At 39.3% G+C, this 15336-nt stretch overlaps 1 protein-coding gene across 1 annotated transcript in view; it reads left to right on the top strand.

Annotated features, from left to right (window-relative positions):
* cdk14 (cyclin-dependent kinase 14) overlaps nt 1-15336 on the top strand; it is a 155248-nt gene that overhangs the window by 26823 nt on the left and 113089 nt on the right. The window lies entirely within an intron of this gene.

The following is a 15336-nucleotide window of genomic DNA, read 5'->3' as shown; positions in this document are numbered from 1 at the left end:
GTTGTTATTGTTGACGAGTCGGCCAATTATAACTGTTTATGTGTCTTTATCTTTATCTGAAAGTTTCCTGTGGATGTTTTCATTTGAGATGCTTCAACAGATTTGTCGTGTTTCCTCTGGGAGTGCAGACCATTGCTTGTTTATGGAAAAACGTTCCTTTGAGAAATATGTGCGTGTGGCGGGCCGAACCACTGCCACACCACGGATGTAGAGACATCTCTGCACCAACTTTGGGAAACAAAACATGTGCAAAAACATTAGCACAGTCATCTGTTAGCCTATGATTCTGTTAGTACGTCATAGTAACATTGAGCCACATTATCCTGGTAGACAGATTGTTTAGAGTAGGACATGAAGTGTCACCAATGCTACAATTTGTAAGAAAACTAAATTGTGGACGTTTTCATGATCGATAATGATATTGAATCGTCAGATCGCCCATCCCTCGCAGGATTAGCATCACATTATACATTTTTACGTGGTTTAATCGCATCTTTAATTAAAGCTCCACTCATTGGCCCTGGGGGCAACCTAATGGATTATATTCTGCTGAGATATTAAAATGCAAATGGGGATGAGGGGCAGGCCTGGTGAGCCTCTGTCGTGAAGCCTGCAGTGATGATGGTGTCGATTGTGATGTCACATCCATCATGTTGAAGGCTGTGGAGCTTCCCCATATGCTCCCGGGTTCAATGTTGTTGGTGTTTGCTAGCAGGGAATCGGCTCTGACTGTTCACATGAAGAAATGATAGAGGAAGGTGATTCCAGGAAATGAGATATAATAAGGTTAATGGAATGGGAGATAACTGTGAATCAGCCTGACGGTTATGTGCTGGGTTTTGTGGGTTGGGCTGGCATTAATGCAGAATGCTCATTACCCTTGCTGAATTCAGGCAAAGTTAGCGTGAATGTCGTAACCCCTGCTGGCCTATAATGTTCATTACACTTCACAATAGGATTATGACACATTTATCTAATTCTACAGCCTGTGGAGATGTAAATATAACCTTGGAGTTGATATGGTGAATACATAAGCTAACATTCTCCTTTATAAACATAACAATAGTCAATTGATGAGCCTAAGTCCAGTATTTATTCTCTTTTTGTTGATTTTAGTTTTTACTTTGTTTGTTTACCTATTAAGTTATCCACTAGGAGGTGAACTAGCAAGCTGCTAAATTTGTCTGCTATTTATTGCTGAGCAAAAATACTAAAAATAAATTCTTTGGTTAAAGGTGTCTGTGACCGCAGAAAGCTGTTAGGGTGTTATTACTATATCTTCATTTCCCGCTCTAACATTAAGATAGGAGGGGAACTGCATATGTTTTGACCATAATAATTCACATATATAATATAAAAATTCATAGAAATAGGATTTAAGTGATGAAATGATGCCATTTATATCCAAAAGGTCAACTGCACTGTAACATCCCAATGTTCTGCAAAAACACTGTTATTGCCATTATTCAGCAGCATAACTCAGGAACAGATGGAGAGTTTGATATTCATTTCACATTTGGTTGGTTACTGATTGTTGGTCACAGTTATCTTCTGTCCCACCTTGAAACTTTGGGGATTATACATATCTTCTCTCTTGTGGGCTCTGCTGGGTGTAAACTGCAAGTTGACTAGGCACAACCCCATGCTTTATTTTTGTAGATCTAGTTAAAGCCAGACGAAGAGCTTTCCCTAACTTTGGACTGTTCATTTTTCGAGCATTTGGGACATGTTAGATAGTAAACAGAGAGCTGACAGGAAATGTGGTGAATGACAAATAACAATTCCCTCGCCACACACAAACTGAGTACGTGATTATGTGGTCAGCATCTTAAAGCCAAAGGCCACCATGGTCCCCCGTCGCTCGTTTTATAAGCAGTGACTGAGAATCTCTGTCAGATCTCTGCTTAGCTGGTTTGGATGTTTTTTAAAAGGTCTGAGGGTTTCTGCGAAGATTCTCAGTTAACCAAGTCTTGGTTTTCTTCAAAAATTGTAGAAGCCTTTTGGAGTCGAGGTGAAACATCTTCAAGAAACACAAGCAAGTCTAAACTGAAGTTCCGCCTAAACGCTTTCAAGACTGTTACTATGCATCTTGTATCAGAAAATATGGAACTTTATCTGATGTCAAATTTTAGATTTTTTGGGAATTTTCATGCACACATTCATGCACTGCACAGGCTGATTTGTAGTAACAGTTGTGCTATTTTCTTATTTTCGGCGTTGATGTTATGACTAAATACCTGCAAGAACTAATAACATTCCTATCAGCCTCAGTTGTTATTTCTAGACAGTAAGAATAGATAGATGTGGATGGAAAATGCATCACCATTTCCTCCCGTACAAAAACTAATACATCTCAAATTTTAGAAAATCCGATGCTAGAGGTTGCACAGTAGTGATGTGCGTGGATGTTTTTAATATATTTTAAAGTATACATAAAAGTATACTTAAAACCAGTATTTAAAGTATTTAAGTATTTAAAAATACTTAAAACCAAACATATTGAAAACATTAAACACTTGGACATTCATTAGTGTGATATAAAAACTGCCTAAAATGAGATGAACCTTTTCTTTAATTACATCCACTGGGGTGGGGTTTATAGCCTGTATTGCAGCCAGCCCCGAGTGGGTGACATGATTTGACTTCAACTTTTGGGAAAAACTGTTGAACACAGTCTATGTTCCAAACTCTTAAAAAAACGATATTTCCTTTAAAAGACCAACCAAACAGGGAGACAAAGACCATGCTGGATGTGGCTGAAAACTGTTATGGACATTGAACCTAAGGCAAAGGCAAGCAGTCATTACTGAAAGGCAGATAACTAAACTGGCAGGACATCAGAAACCCAGGTAAGCACAGATGTTAGTGGCTTAACGATCTGATTCTAGGAGGAGAGAAGGTTTAAAAAACCAGCAGGATCAATATTTTCCAGATTTCTACCTTGGAAGTGTTATGAGATACTGGTGGTGAGATGATACATTTATTGGCAAGTTGTGTGTCTCAATTTAAAGACTAACCGACAATTCTATGTTACTGGGCTGTTGCCAAAGAAGTGAGACTGTAATGCAGAGAGGACTGGACGTGTGAGTGAGGGGCAGTGAGGGCTGGCAGACCCCTGTAGGTGATGGGTCGCTGTGCAGAGCTGGAGGTGCACTGCTCTCGTGTCCGTATTGATGATTAAATGGTATGCAGCAGCTGGTGCCTTTATTAAAGCATCTAATCGGCCCTGAGTGATGGTGGAGCCACACCATGTCTCCTCATTCAAAGCTCATTTAAATCAAAGCAACAAGCGTAAACATGGATGATATGTGTTGATGGCCCCAGACTGTTGCACTCTATAAACGCAGCAAACGCACAACAGAAAGAAGTGTGAATATTTAATAGGCACTGCAACACACGCTGACATGACTGCAGAATGCTGAATATATCAGCTGCTAATTAGGCCGCTCAATATATCAAACAGGATGCATGTGTGTTAGGTCGTAGGCAGGCATACCCCTGCATTATAACATGTGCAGCCACTCTCGTTTAGAGCTAAATGAGGTGTTGCTACATTAATTTTGAAATTCTAAAAAATTATAATTTGTGTCACAGAGCCTTAATCAACGTCAAAAATCTGTTTAGCCAGAGAAGGTGGCCCCTGAGTAGATCAGCGTAGACGTAGGCGGCCCGCCCACTTGCATCAGGACCAACCATGTAGATGGTTGGTTTCATTTTAGGAAAATCTTACATTAGAACACCTCATTTAACGCTTTTCAATCAAACTCCTTTCTGCCCACACACCTGTCTAAGATGCAAACACTGCAGTAACCGAGTGGGAAGGAGAGGCTGCTCCTTGCACAGCCGCCCAAATGGAGTTTACTGATATCCTGCTTGTGAGACATTCAGGTGACTTCTGCGAACTGTATAGCTACAGGAAACGACCTTTGGACACTCTCTGCCTCTGAGTCTCTGAATGCATTTTGGTGACACGCTGTGCCACCCCCCACAAGTCACTTGCCCGTGGGAAACACTGCGGCCATCACCAAGGGTAAGAGACCTGTTGCAACAGGCTGCAAGCATTTTCCTTTCTTTGACCAAAAAATACCACAAGCAAACCAATGCTGTATTTTCTGATATCATCCACACCTCAGTCACGTCTACCTTTTCTACTTTTCACTTTGTTAACATTTGTTAGCAGTCTCCTTGATGCTGTAGACCTGTGTTGACCTAAGAAATTGTGTATCACTAATATTAACACAATCTCATCCATTCCATATGCAGAACGTTTTAACATGAAATTAATTTATTTGTTTACTCGTTGTTTGACTTGCAGATAATATTTCTTGAACCAAACTTCTTTATATTATTTTGTCAAATATTTAAATATAAATAAGCTGATATACTGGTGTACAATTGACAAAGTCAGGGACACGACTGTCAAGATACACTTAACTCACTCTGACTGGTAAACAATTCTCATATGCCCAATGGAATTAACTTCTGCACATCACATATCCGAACAATAAGCCCACACAGGAGTGAGGCGGGCCATATGACAATCACAGTTTTTTTCTCGTCGGCTACAGTAAACTAGTAAAAGCTGCTTTGTTGACGGGCTCCCTTGCTGAATCTGGGCTGGCAACAAAGGATGTCTTTCATCCTCAGTCACTGTGTCGTTATCTGCAGGAGGCTGCAACCTTCCCTTCCCTGCCACCAAAGCCTGAGGATTCAAGGCTGGACAGCTATTTGAAATGCAGAGCTTCACATTTATAGCAACACAATCCCAGTAAAACCCAAACTGCTTTTAGATTGTCCCTCTGTCACTGAAATTGGGAAAATTGTTGTTTGTATTGATTTTCGACACATCTTTCTCTCTGATTGGATCTTTTGGGGCCAATGAACTTCTGAACCTTTGTTTTGTTGGTTTTGAAATTGGCTTCGCAGCATTTATTCGATTTTTTTAGCTCAAACACTGGCAATAAGGAAGAACTGATAGTTCTAAAATCATCCATCCATCCATCCATTTATGCATCCATCCATATTCATCTTTAAGGCTCATCCTTTGAGGGTTACGAAGGGCTGGATCAATCCCAGCTGACATTCAAGGGTACATCCTGGACATGTTGCCAGCCCAGCAGCGCCAATATACAGATACAAACAATCATTCGTTCATTCACATTTCCAGACATTTTCTCGTCTCCCAGTGGTTAGTGTTGCCTCACAGCAAGATATGTTGCAAAAATATGTTTAGTTTAAGCCTGTAAGACTTCATATGGGGACTAAAAATCCGTGGCCCATTCCTGCAACTGTATTTGATTTAGTCATCAGTTTGAGATCCCTCTTTTCCAGGTAACCTGTCTGTGTTCCGCTCTGTGTGACAGGATCAACTATTTTATTTCTCCACTGCAGAGCAGCTGATTAATCCAGACTTAGATTCCCAGAAAGAGTTAATACTTCAGATAATATTCATTTAGCATCTACATATCACAAAGATATAGATTACTGACACTCACTCTTAACAATAACCTTTGAATCCCACAGTAAGACGACTGAATGTCTGACAATTACAACCGATAATCAAACGTTACGACACAAATAATGTGACTCTATAGATACTTAATATTTGTAGCTCATTGTCTTTTTTATTAAGTTGTTTATTGCAGTCTATTTCACACACACACACACACACATACACACACACAAACACACACGCGCACACACGCGCACACACACACACTTTTGCTTTAGTTTTTCATAATAGAGTTTATGGTTCTACTGTCAAATGTCAAGCTTTGAAATGCGTCTTTATTTCTAATGCATATATTGGCAATTTCTTAGTGTTAGAAATATTTTACTCCCTAATATTAGTATTTGCATCAGGCCCCAATTTCTTGTCACTTGGTTGTTTATCAAGTGATGTGAGGAGTTGTTCATTACCAGCAGCATTTTCAGAACCATGAATAACGTATTTAATATGATATGAGAGCAAGCACTTGCAGATACATATGGTAATTTGGCGTTACATTTAGTGACAGGCTATAGTGACGTTCAACGAAGTGAAACATAAACAATAAGATCAGCTAGAATATAAAGGAAACATTAGAAATAAGTAAGTTTTGCACTGTGTGTGATAAAATGTTAATATCAGAGTGTTTCTGCTGCCGAAGCAGAGAAGAAGAAATGAGGTCAGTGTGAACCCTTCATTCGCAAGCATCAGAAATATTGAATAGTGTGTGAATATTTTTTGTGATAAGACATCAAAGTCTTTTTTATTTCTCTTCATGTTGTTCTTGTCTTTGACAGTATTCAGTAAATTCAGTTTGTATACCAACAGATGACAACGTACATTATCTCAAAACACTTTGAAGAATAAGGTAATTGTATAGAGGCTTCACACCATGCACAAGCACCAGGAGCTCATTGGAGAAAAAACAACTACTTCATTGCTCTTTATATATTTGACTTTAAATGTAATGGAAGTGGCTGTAATGATACTAAGCGTTTTTTTTTTCCTGTTGCAGTTAAAATTGGTCCACATTAATGTGTATGACTTAAATGTATTGTTATGTTCTATACACAGTTGTGGATCAATCAATCAATCAATCAAAATGCATTTGTAAAGCCCATATTCACAAAATCACAATTTGTCTCATGGATGACTCGACTGGACCGTGATAAGAAAACAGTGTTATGGTAAACTTGATTCTACTGTTTCTCAAATTATGCAAGTTATCGAAAAAAAATCATTGTTGTGGCCTCGATTGTCTAAGAGCCAATGGTTTATACTTTCAGACCTTTTGTCCCCAAAGTCTTCTATAATGTGTCACCCATTTGTACACCTGAAACATGATGCGTACTGTAGTATGACAAACGATAAATAGTCGAGAGAGAAGTTTCAAACCTGCAGATCTTCACACCTACACATACCTGACCAATAGCTATGTAACGTGGCCGTCAGACTGTTCTCAAAGGGAAGTTTCAGATGCTGTAATAATCCGCCGTGCATTTCATTTTAATGATACTGAGGTCTTAAGAAGGTCATTGTGTAGTGATGGGGAGTTTGAAGTCTGCCATGTTGTAAACCAAGAATCTCTTTGATCAGGAAACAGGCTCATTAAGTCGTCTGTTCACTGTCTGCCTGAGCTGCTTTCTAGACTTCTGCCTGGTTGCTGTGGTTGCCCGGATGCTGCTGAAGGGTGGAGGTCACTTACTGTGGTGGAGGAAGCTTATCCTACCAGAAGATATGGTTTCACCTCACTCTTCATGTTTACTGTATTGATGCATCAGGTCTTTGAGGGCTCATTGTTCAATCCTGCAGGAGACGCATTGCCATCTGCTGGCCAAGCTAAGCTTTAATCCTGTCCAAACTTCTGTCAGGGAGTCATTATTTACATCACTGACAAGCAGCCAGTAGACACAGCAAGTCAAAGCAAGGTCAATTTAGCTTTAGAAGTCACACTTCTACATCACCATACACTTTGAGACTTCTCCGCTTTTTGCCGGTTGGCGTCAGTAAAATGTGCGTTCTAATCTGAGGGCCTGAAGCGATGTGTTTAATGTTGACTGGGGATTAAAGAGCTTCTTTAAATTCTGCAGCAGCCCGGTCTGTTTTATGTGCTTGTGCTGTATCATCCTGCTGATTTGCATTCTGATGCTTGTCTGCAGCACAAAGCTGCAGTTTATCCCTCACGGCAATGCAAACTGATGAGCTGTTTGACCACCGCTATGAAGCAGCAATCGTCAGAAGGCTCATTCCCCGATAGGCTGGCCTGTTGTTTTATGAATTAGTCCTAAATTAATTGCAACATTGAGCTCGCGAGACTAAATGTTTTCCAATGAGGAGTTTTATTCCTGGGTGTGTGTGTGTGTGTGTGTGTTTGTGTGTGTTGATTTTATTCTCCTCTTCTATTGATCGGCAGGGCCCAGAGGTGGCAGGGCAATTTGGAACACATTGGATGATTTATAATGATAGAGTGATGGAGAAGCAACATGGACGCTCTCCTCTGGAGAGAAGCCACAGGCATCAGCGGGATCCAGTTCTGAAACAAACAGTCGGTGGGAAGGACAGTGCACAGATGTGCCGTCTGAGTTCGAGGGGAATTTAGGCCAGGCAGGGGTGTGAATATCACTGAACATTTGTCCACACACACATGCACACACAAACACACACACACACACACACACATACAAAATCATATAAATCGCACATAAAGACGCAGACACAGAAAACCATTTAAGCAGCTGGAGCTCTGCAAATAGCAGCAGAACGCTTCATCCTCTCTAGGTCATTCAGCTGTTCGTCATGGCCAGCGTTAACTGGATATGGTGCTTCTGCGGCATTATTCGCTTTTGTCCTTGTCAATCGATTGTCACATTTCTTCGAGAGGTAGGTGCCAGTTTGTTGTCTGTGCTTTTTCTTTTCTAAATTAAAAAGGAGTCAATGTCATAAGCAGGTCAAAAAAGACTCCTGTGTATTACTGCTAGTTTCTGTTATACACTCTTTAAAGAGTCTGATGAAATGGGTTTCACAACTCAGCGTGTCCGTGCCCATGCAGGGTCTGCAGCCAATTATACCATGCAGGCAGCGTGAGGTATCCTCCGCTCCGAGTTTGAAAACACTCCGCTCATTTAATAGACACCTGAGGCAGACTCTGCCTCTGTGCTCTCACTCCGGACTTTTCCAGCTCAGGTTTATCTCCTCTAATTTCTCTGGCATGTTCTGCTTCTTGACCTTCTTGACTACACACAAAGTTGATATGTAGTCAGTGCAGAGTTTCCTCTGGTAACATGCAGCTGCTGTTTGTCTCAGTCATGCGTTTCTCTTCATTTTTGATGTGATTTAATCCTCATGAATCTCGAATTTTTGCTCTTAAATTTGTAATCACTTGAACACAGTAACAACACTTTATTCGTGCATACTTTTTCACAGTCCCATATTAAACATTTTGTGTTAAAGTCATTTGCAGAGGGAGTTTGGTTGTTTAAATGAAAATCAGTTTTTGTACCCACAAATGCAGAACATCAGAGGTGGAACTGGTTCGGAAGTACAGGGTAGTTAAAGTACACTTCATGCGCAGAGGTAAATCAAGGTGCTTCACATGAACATTAAAAGGAACACGGAGTAAATCATTTTAAAAACTGTATTCAAGCAAAATAAGAAGGGATTAAAAGAGCAAAATATCACAATAATAAAGAGATTAATGGAAATAAATTACATTTTTGTGGAGCAGTTGATGTTTGGGTTTATACAGTGTGAGACCAGCCAAGACAAACTGTCTCTCTGTAGTTGATGAGACTGTGAGGTTTTATACATGGCCTTTCAAGAAGCCTACAGCTGCATTTGGACATGGGTTTATTTATGACATTTCTTTGCCACTTGCTACACTGTCTCACCAAGTTCAAAATGTGCACTGAAAGAAATGCTCTCTTCATGAGCTCGTGTCAAATTCCACACATGGTATTAGGGGCGTGGCCTTTTGAAAATTGGATTTTGGGACCTTAATTACAGCGCTACCATCTGGTCAACTGGTCTCACATTTCTCTGGAAGCACATGCATCACCATTTCAAGCTATTGGGCCAAGTTTCCTGTTTCGAGCTCATTCCATCTCATGGCAGGAGACTAATAATAGATACTACTACGAAGCACAGTTATGATAATAATAGAACTCACGATTAATATTAGAATGACTACAACTATATCATTGTTAATCAGTATTATAACCACTTCATGAGTTTCTTTTGAAAAGTGTCCAGTCTTCCTGTGGGGGTGAGCCCCAATAACAAATGCAAGCAACTTCACTTGTAGTCTGATCACATTCACTGGGAATAATAATAATATCGTAATTGTTACGGTTTGAAGGGAGGAGATGGACCCAGGATGCAGAGGTTATCAAACAAAAGGTATTTAATATAATAAAAAGGTTTAAACAAGACAAAAACAAAACAGGAACACTAACATAAGTAACTGGCGACAAGGCGCACAGAGAACAAGGAACGAGGAAGCTGGTCGAGACAGCTGGAAGAAACAAACCTATTCTCACGACGTGGGGAGAAAACAACTAGTACAAACCGACACCAGACAAAGGGAAACAGAGGCTTAAATACACAGCAGGAAGGCCGGGGCAATACACCAGGTGAAACACATGAGGATAGAGAAGACAATTAACGACAGGAAGTGAGAAGCTGAAACAAGACAGTGACAGCGGGGCTACAAAATAAAACAGGAAATAGAAAACCATAAACATAAATGACTGAGCGTCACAGTAATAACTTTATGTATATAGCACCTTTCAAAAGAGAGGCTATAAAGTGCATCACAAAGGACGAATAACATTTCAACTAATAATGAATAATGGAAGTGATAAAAGGGCAGAAACGCTGTGGAGCTGAATGTACAATAAAAGAACACAGAAAATATTGCCCCATATGCTCAGAGCACAACTGCATTGTGTGTCATATGAATTCATCCTGTCAACTCTCGATTGTGTATCTTGCATTTATTTCTTCTGTGAAGTATTTCTGATTTCAGAATAAAAGCGGATTGTTATTCCTAATGCAGGATTAACATATCACTGTTCAAGTGCCAATTAGCTTGATGAGAATAAACAGGAGCCCTGTGGGAGGTGGAGGAAAATTTGAAATGACTGTGTTTCTGAAGCAATACAAAGCTTAATTAGACAAAGTTCATCTGCAGTGTTTTCAAAAAGGATTTATGGATTTTCGCGAAAGAAGAGGCGTCAGGGATGCTGGTTTAAATAAGATGAATACATGAGGAACTGCAACACACAAGCCTATTGTTTTAGTGAAAAGACAGTAAACCATTTTCATTCCGCTATGGGGATCTACACTCTGATCTGAAAATTATAACTTTACAAGCCAAATGTATTTTGTTTGGCTGCCGTCACTAGATTAAACTGAAAAGTTGAAACAGTGTTTTGTGCCCCAAGTGTCGTTTGAGTCCTCTTAAAGAAAACAAAAGATTGTTTTTGTTTGAAACTCTTGCTGTGTAGTGTGTGTCCGGACCCACGGGTGGATTTGACAGGCTCCAATAAAACTAGGATATATCCAGGTCAGATAATTTCATTACTCGTTTCAGGTCATGGACGTGGACCAGGGGTTAGCCTGTTTGATCATGTGACTCAGCTGAATGAATTATATCATGAGGCTTATGTGGGCCTGTTTAGTGCTGCGGCAAAGAAGCCTCTGCACACGAGCCCTGTGAGTCCGTGGTTTTCTTCATGGCTAGTGAGAGACGGCATGAAAAAGACTGAAAGTGAACATTTGTGAGAGGAACAAGAAAATGTCTCGATGACGTCAGCAGAGATGGATGATGAAGTGTTGGACATGTGATACGTTCAATATTATAAAAAAAAATGTTAATGAACAGACGGCCAGCACCCTGCAGTCATGGGGGCGGGGCTTAACAGTCATTCTGTGGATGTCCTTGATTCGAATACAGCCGTGGCTGACACCTTGCTGCCCCTGGGTCAAAACTGGCCATCAAGATAATTTTGATAATTTGATTATCTTTATATCACCATATATCAGACTGACACAGACATTTACATGTGTCACAAGAGCTGAGCTTCGTCACAGCAGCATAGTATCCCTTGCTCTTTAGTAATTTCTCTACAAAGTAGAACATGTTTTTTCTTTTGTGGCAATGCTTTATACCCGAGTCTGAAGATTGTGCTACTTGCTTAAAAGACCTCTGAAATAGCCGGAATGATAACTAATACCAGTTAAGTAGGTACAAATTATTTTTAAACATCACACCTGAACAATAACGCAAATTCAGTTAAATTTTAATGAAATACATGGATGAACTTTGAATTCATTAAAGAAATAAGGGACAAAGAGGGGAGATATGTCATCGTAAAGGGAAAAATTGACAATAATATAGTTACTTTGGTTAATGTCTATGTGCCACCCGGTAGTGATAAAACTTTTCTGAAATCAGTGTTTGAAATTATAGTCTTGGAAAATGAAGGGACCCTGATTTGTGCAGGGGATTTTAATATGATCTTGAATCCTAAACTTGATACAACCAATGCTAAAAGAAATAAGACACAATTATCAAAACTTGTCAATATCTCACTAATTGAACTGGGGATGTTTGATGTGTGGAGGGAACTCCACCCTTTAGAGAAAGACTACACGCATTATTCTGCTCCTCATTCCGTTTACTCTCGAATAGATTACTTTTTTATGAATACAGCAGACAGACATAGAATACAAGATTGTAGTATTGGGATAGCTGATCTGTCTGACCATAGTATAGTCTATCTTAACATTAAATTGGAGGCAAGGAAGAAAAATTCACTCTGGAAATTAAATGCAGGTATGTTAAATAATCGGGACACAAAAGAGGGAATTAAAAAAGAAATTAAAAATTGCATAGAAGAAAATATAGACAGCCCTGTTGATGATACCATTCTTTGGGATACGGTTAAAGCGGTTATGAGAGGGAGATTGATATCAAGGGCAGCATACCAAAAGAAAATTAGAGAGGAAGAATATAAAAATTTGATTAATCAACTAAGAATACTGGAACAGAAACATAAAAACCATGAGGATGGAGCCCTTCTACATCAAATAAACATTATAAGACGACAGATAGACGACAATTTAAATAATGAGATTGAGAAAAAACTGAGATTTACTAAACAAACATATTATGAATCGGGCCCCAAAGCGGCTAAATACTTGGCTAGACGCCTTAAGGTGCAGCAAGCTGCTAATACGATACACAAGATCAGAGACCCCTTAACAAAAGAAATTTTATTTAAACCGGAGGAAATAGAAAAGGTCTTCAAAGAATACTATGAAAACCTGTACTCTCAGCCCCCAGCAAAAGAAAAACACGAGATGAAAGAACTTCTCAATTCATTGGACTTACCGGCTATTGGAGAAGATCAAAATAGAAAATTAAATTCTGCTATTACTAAAAAGGAATTAGACAGTGCTATTAGCAGATTAAAATTGAACAAATCACCAGGCAGTGATGGCTATCCGGGCGAGTGGTATAAAACATTTAAAGAGGAATTGTCTCCACTTCTTCTGAACTCCTTTAATGTAACTCTGACAGAGGGTAAAGTGCCCCCCTCTTGGAAAGAGGCGGTGATCTCAGTGATACTAAAGGGAGGTAAAGAAAAGGAATTATGTGAATCTTATAGACCTATCTCGATTTTAAATGTAGATTATAAGATTTTCACGTCAATCATCTCTAAAAGGTTTGAAGGTGTTATGTCTGATTTGATCGATGAGGATCAATCAGGATTCATTAAGGGGCGACAGACTCAGGACAATATTAGACGTACTCTACATATCATAGATCACATCCAGAAACAGGGACTGGAAGCAGTATTAGTGAGCCTTGATGCCGAGAAGGCCTTTGATTGTGTCAATTGGGAATTTTTATATCAGGTACTGGAGAAATTAGGTTTTCAGAAACAGTCAATACAATGTATCCAAAGCCTTTACAAAGAACCCACAGCAAGGATAAAAATCAATGGCCACTTAACCAATAGTTTCAAGCTACAAAGAGGCACTCGCCAGGGATGCTGCCTTAGCCCCACTCTATTTGCCATATTTATAGAACCTTTAGCACAGCTGATCAGACAGGATAGCAGTCTGAAGGGAATCCAAATAGGAAAACAGGAACACATCATAGGACTTTTCGCCGATGATGTTATTGTGACTCTGATGCACCCAGATAGAACCTTTTCTAACCTGATGGCAATATTAGATGACTTTGGTAAATACTCTGGCTATAAATTAAACATGGCAAAAACACAAATCCTCACTTTCAATTACTCTCCTAATAAAGAAACCAGAGAAAAATACAAAATTAAATGGAAGGCTAAAGTATTAAAATATCTTGGAGTGACATTAACAAAAACTCTTGGCAACACGTCTGAAATCAACTATAAACAGGTCAACGAAAATATTGGAACAGATGTCAGGAGGTGGTCAGCCTTTAACCTAGATATGGGGACACGTATAGATATAGTGAAAATGAACATACTACCAAGACTACTATATCTGTTTCAATCTATTCCACAGATGATCCCAGAAGCACAATTCAGGCTGTGGGACAAATTGATTTCTAGGTTTATCTGGGCCGGCAAGAGACCAAGGATCAGGTATAAAACACTTCAAATAAATAAAGAGGAGGGTGGTGTGTCACTGCCTAACTTGAGACAATATTTCTATGCAGCACAAATTAGATTTGTAGTATGCGGAAGCTGCCCGCAATATGAAGCCAGATGGAAAGACATTGAAGTCAACATAGAGACCTCTCCAATCCAAGCAGTGTTGGGGGACACAGCGAATAAAATGCGCCAAGAAAGCAACAATGATATTATCAAACAGACCCTGGGTATTTGGAATAAGATAGTGAAAGACTACAAAATGGAGGGAGACGCAAAGATTTTGACTTGGCCTGCCCTGGATCACAAATTTAAACCAGGAACAAATGATATTGGCTTCAGACAGTGGTGGGACAAGGGTATAACAGCTATATGTACACTCACACAGGGTGGGCACTTCAAGAGTTTTGAACAATTACAAAAGGAATTTGATCTAAATAATAAAGATTTTTTCAGATATTTGCAAATTAGGGATTACTTTGATAAAAAAATTAAACCAGAACTATCTGTAGAGGGTAATGCAGTGGTTGAAATCCTAGTTGAAGCTTATAAAAAAAAGAGTAATAAAACTATTTCCAAAATATATCAGGGCCTACAGAAACAAAATGGAGAAAATACAGGATATGTTAAAGCAAAATGGGAGAAGGAATTAAACATAGAAATATCACAGGAGGATTGGTGTTCTATGTGGAAAGCACAGCATTCATCCACAAGCTCAAGGAAGTGGAGAGAATTTGGTTGGAGGAACTCAATTCGTTATTTTATAACACCACATATTAAAAGTAAGCAAATTCAGTTAAAGGAACCGTGCTGGAGGCTGTGCGGAAACACGAACGCCCATCACTCTCATATTTTTTGGCTATGCCCAAAAATTCAGATATTTTGGGGGAAAATATGTCTGTCTTTAAGTAAGATTCTGGGATATGAAGTCACAAACAATGTAAAGGTGCTTTACTTCTGTATTTTAAAGGATGTCATCTCAGGAAAAGATTTGTATCTGTGTAAAATATTGCTCATGGCCTGTAAGAAAACAATCACTAAGAACTGGTATCAAGCGGACACTCCAAACCTCAAACAATGGATGGACATAGTAAAACAGATTAAGACAATGGAAAAAATTACTTTCTCTCTCAGATCCAGAGGAGCGATTTTCCCAAGTAAATGGGAGAAATGGACTACCTTTATTGAAGAATTAGATGACGC

Source organism: Pleuronectes platessa, chromosome 10, assembly GCF_947347685.1.
Source record: "Pleuronectes platessa chromosome 10, fPlePla1.1, whole genome shotgun sequence".
In the NCBI taxonomy this organism is placed as follows: domain Eukaryota; kingdom Metazoa; phylum Chordata; class Actinopteri; order Pleuronectiformes; family Pleuronectidae; genus Pleuronectes; species Pleuronectes platessa.
Note: the sequence above shows the minus strand (reverse complement) of the source record. Positions and strands in the feature narration are given on the sequence as shown.